General features: G+C 47.1%; 1 long non-coding RNA gene across 1 annotated transcript; it reads right to left on the bottom strand.

The window, feature by feature from the left end:
• Positions 1 to 2,985: 2,985 nt before the first annotated feature.
• LOC139051520 (uncharacterized) lies at positions 2,986 to 4,480 on the bottom strand. The gene is made up of 3 exons (XR_011509415.1): positions 4,356 to 4,480; positions 3,151 to 3,253; positions 2,986 to 3,042 (listed from the first exon to the last, which is right to left on the bottom strand). It is a non-coding gene; the product is annotated as an uncharacterized lncRNA (long non-coding RNA).
• Positions 4,481 to 5,078: the final 598 nt, after the last annotated feature.

Genomic DNA, 5,078 nt, shown 5'->3' with positions numbered 1-5,078 from the left:
TTGTGATCCCACCAGGAACTATTGACTGTGAATCCTTTGGATTGAGGTCACAAGGGCCTTGCTTGCGCTTTAGCAGTGACTGGCCAGTACCAATTTTAAGTCCTGGAAGTTTGAATGGCTGTTGCATACTGACCAAACGCACATATCTAGCCCAATAGTCTAGTATGATAACTTGCCAGATTTAACTTACCACGTTTGCCTAAAGTGCTAGCAGGTGGTTGTGTGTCCTGCTTTGGACTTTGCACACAATTTACTTGCTGCTGTCGTAGTACTGATTGGCCAGGTAGTATTTCTGGAAGAATTGCCTCTAAAAGTTGGATAGGCACTTATGCAATATATATCTGTAGCATAGCTTAAGCAAAACATAGCACATCTAGCAGCCTTGTTAGCACTTACCAGTTTTTCCCAGAGCACGAGTTGCTGGCTGCCTATTTAGCTTCATGTTGTGTGCATGAACTGCCCAGTGTTCTTTCAGGAGTGACTGCCCAGGTTGTATGTAATGAAAACTGGCCACTGAAGATCACAAATACAAACACATTTGCACTACCTGTCATGAACTTGTAGATCACATTGATGTGTCAATCACACTACACTTTATAGGCAGGTTGCGAACGTAGTTCCGGCGCCTACTAGGGCGCCCCTCGCGGCGGCGAGCGCGGAACTGGCAGGATACGACCGGCCCTCTTGCGTTCGGAAAGCCTGTATGTGCACTGTTTCGCGCGTAGCTCTTGCCTTTTCTGAGCAATGCCGAAGTGCAACCTGAGCTCTTGCGTAGTGGGCTGCAAGAGCACGTACACCAACTCACGAGGAACAAAGTTTTACATGTTTCCAAGCCGACCGTATGAAGCAGAACGGCGTCAACACTGAATAGCGCTCGTCCGACGGCATAAGCTGTTTTAGGTTCCGGCGTTATGCGAAGTGCTTTAACGCTGAATTCTTTGCTTTTACAGCAATGATGGCAGCAACGGGACACCTGCAGTGCGTACCAGGATATGCAGCAAACAAAGTAGTTTGTTTCCACACTACCGCAGTAAAGCTGTGGAACTCTTTCCCAATCCTCTCCCATTCAAACAGTGCTAGGGCTTGCTGAGAGATTTGAGGAGGGGTTGTAGCTGGCTGAGCTGGCATACACCCTTCTGCGCCGAGCATATCAACTAAGGGGCAGTTGAGATCACCAAAATTTTTGACGACGTGGTTTGTTGGAACCTGCTTTGCACGCACTGAAAAATCGCAACATAATAGTATCGCACTTCCAGTAACTTGGGCGAAAATATTTTTCCAGCGTAGACACAACTGGTCAGTTCCTCCCCTTTTTTTGTGTGTGTTTGGGGAGAGCAACGTTAGAATACTTCGGGTAGGTCTTATGAGTCGTTCGTACGCCCCACGTTCTTGGATGAGATGTTTTGGATTCGCATTTGCCGTCCTGTATGTACAGGGAAACTACCGCGGCGTCCTTGCACTTCCCTGCGATGCCAGCACGGCAATCGCAGCTCCCCGCTAGGATTTGTCTGCTGTCGCCGATCTTCAAGAATCAATGTCACCTATAATTTCATGCGTCCACACCGTAGATAACGAAGTAACTTACGCTGAGCTTCACGCATGTCGCTGGTGCGTTATTTTTCGTTTGCGGAATACACCTAGCAGTCACTTCCGATCAGTGCGAGTTCAACGCTTCCCTCACGTCGTAGACATGCCCCACTTCAAATAGACGACTTCCTTTCTCTAAATTCATTTCAAGAAAAAAGCTGTCAAGATCTTCTAACTCCCGAAACCCGGTTAAAATTAATATCGGCACGCTGTTTCGCGCCATCGCTACCGTTTGACAGGACGCCAAACACGCAGGGCGAGCTGCTGACGCTGGGAGTAATCCTACCGCATTCGCGCAACTATTCGTCAGATGGCGCTAGGGGTCGGAAAAACAGGGCGCCGCCTAGCACTTGCAACGTGCCCATAATCACTGGCAGTGTGCACGCTGCAAGTCACTGGCTGCCCATCCTGCTGCAGGTTCGATGCTTGGTGTCTTTTCAACAACGATTGCCCAGGATTTGCAGAGACAAGGTCAAATCCTGAAGGTGATAAATGAGAATAAGCATTCAGTTATATAATACACATTGAAAATATGCCTGCAATTAAGTCATAAAGCACGTCCAATAGCAATAATGTGAGCATACTTCTACCATTTTTGCTCGCACTTCTGCCTGGTAGCTGTGGCACCTGCCCAAGGCTGAATCTAGATGCACACACTTTTGGCTTCAGAAGAGATCGCCCTGGTTTTGTTGTACTGGAAACTGAATTGGAAACAAAGCACCTGCTCATAAGCTTGCGGGTGTACAAAGTACAACAATGAACAAATGCACTTCACTAGATTAAAAATGCATCAATAAGAGTGGCTGCAGAAAAAGGCCAGTATTGTGATGTGTTCCTAGTTCACCTCGTCAGTGCAGGAACTGAATACCCCTTGTATTCAAAAGGTATTCAGATTAAGGATCAGGAAGTACAGGACGAGGTTTCTTGCACAAAGATGGACAACTGGGCTTGTTATTTATGTTATAGAAGTCTACACATTCGGACTAGCATGCAACAAGCACATGTGTCGGCCTCCATGTGAACCTTCTTGTGCTTCAATACCAAGAATATATGTTTACTGAATTCAGCAGTTAAAAGAATTGGGCAAGTTCCTATATTACACACTGCTGAAGCACATACAATGGCATTTTGCCATGTAACACAGAAATGTTATCGGCCTGGAGAGTTCCTTAATTAAGATGCATTGGAGGAGCATACATACCTTGCATTGTGGCCAAAGAAGCTAGTGGCTCACGACTGCACAGTCCTCTGAAGCACTGTGATGTAACTTTAATGTGTGCATTATTTTGAGAGCCATCTGCAATTTGAGCGTATTACATGGATTAGTAGTAAAATTTGAAGTTCGTAAATAATTTCCACCTAGAGGCAGCTGCGTTACAACTCGCTTTGATAACATACCTTGCGTCGGAATGTTTTCTTTTTCAGATGAGGCATGGTCAATGCCTTGCTTTGCACCTGCATTTGAGTGCAATTATTTTGATGAATATTTATATCAAAAAGAGCATGAGATACTACATGTGTATGCAGTTGAGTGAATGTATCTGTACACTGATGGCTTCTTACCTTGCTCTTGAGCCATGTGGCAGAAGACTGAGAAGGTGGCAGTGCATTTAGCATCAGAGTTGTGCAATGTCAGTGGGTAAAACTGATTCTCAGTGAAGTGGGCCTGCGAGTTTCAATAGTACCTATAATCAATGCACGCACACATATTTATAGCTAGCCGGTACAACCCAATGTTGGCAAATTTTCTTGTGCGCAAAAAACACACGGACGTAGAAGAAGACACACGGTGCCTGTGTGTGTCTTCGTTCTTCTATGTCCATGTGTTTTTCACACAAGAAAATCATCTGCAAACATGTTACACCAACAAGCCCAAATGTCTACACTGAGGTACAACAATGTCCTTATATCTGCAAAACCATGTGTACGCAATGCTGCTGCTATCTTTCTGTCGCTGTAACATCTGGTAAACAAATGTATGGTCTGAACCAGTAAACCCACGCAAAGTTATTTGATCATGATACATCCGAAGTGTATACTGCACTCGACTGTGAACATAAATGTGGAAGGTCATCATCATTATCAGCCTATTTTTTATGACCGCTGTAGGACGAAGGCCTCTCCCTGCGATCTCCAATTGCCCCTGTCTTGCACTAGTTGATTCCAATTTGCGCCTCAGATGTCATGAGGGAGGTAGTGGCCGAATACTGCACTACCTCCCTCATGACCTAGCGTGGCAGGCAGCATTTATTTTTAATAGCGGTGTAAATGAGAGCCATGTATAACACATTAATGTGTTGAGCTTTAGATGTACTATCAGGTGCAATTTACATAACTGCGATTATTATTATTTATTACTCTTATTTCAAATATGAAATATTTATTTTTCAATATACCCTTATTTCAAGCATGAATAAACTGCTCCCAAACTCAAGGCGCTTTGCATAACTTTTTCAGGAAATATGGCACATGTTCTGCTTGTGCTACAAACATGATGGTTCAGAATAGAATTCAGTACATCGCCATGAATGTCACTTTGGGTATTAATATTGCTTAGTGATGAATGTTGCTGCTAAGGCCCATCCATCCCTGAACGACAGTGTAAATGTGGTCGCGTTTACTGCGCACAAAAAAATGTCTAGTAAAGGTTACACTATGGTGACACTCTATAGTTTCGGTTATAGCACCGGCAACAAAGCGACTGATTTTGGGAAGCAGGATATACACCCTCGCCTAAGCATGTTACATGAGCAGCGAAATACACATACCTCGCAAAGCGTAGTGGAATTCGCCGTCGCGGGAATCTCCTCGATATGCTCCGGACAGGTGATACATTCCAGGTCGTTATCGCCGAGAGGCGCCGGGGCCGGTGATTTCCAACATGCCGGACACATGCAGCAGCCGATGATGCAGCCACAGCCCATGGCTCTCCGCACTTTTTCAGCGAAAGAGGACGACAGGCAAAGCGTGCGGGCGCAGCGTACGCAAACAAGCGCGTAGATACACGCGAATGGCGCTTGGTGGAATGGCTAGTGCGAGCAACTCAGATTTGCACTGGTTGCTTAGCACGGGCGTCTCACCATCATCTGCAATGGGAGCGGAAATTCTCGCAGCGCAACTCCAGGAAGCGGAAACGCCGGAACCGGATTTGGTATGAGGGGAAAAGGCGGCGCACAACAAAGCGGCGGTGGCGCGTAGATGCAGGGGCTTTAGGCTTGACGAGAGACCGCGGGTCTTGCCTCCGAAATCGCAGCAGACGCCGCTAAAATCTCGGAGGCAGGGCCAGCAGGGCTACGTGACTTAGGTTTGCAGCGGCCACCGCAGCTAGCCCTCGCAGCCGACCCGGGTTAGGGTGCCTCGATGCGCGCGCCCCCCTCCGCCGCTCTGTGGAGGGTGGGGACATCCTTTGAAAGGGTCAGTGCCGCCTCGGCGAGGACGCGCGCCATATTTGTGCCCCCTCCCCGTCCCGCCTGCGTCAGTTGCACGTGCGG

Source organism: Dermacentor albipictus, unplaced genomic scaffold, assembly GCF_038994185.2.
Source record: "Dermacentor albipictus isolate Rhodes 1998 colony unplaced genomic scaffold, USDA_Dalb.pri_finalv2 scaffold_12, whole genome shotgun sequence".
Classification (NCBI taxonomy): domain Eukaryota; kingdom Metazoa; phylum Arthropoda; class Arachnida; order Ixodida; family Ixodidae; genus Dermacentor; species Dermacentor albipictus.
This window is presented reverse-complemented; position numbering and strand designations above follow the sequence as displayed.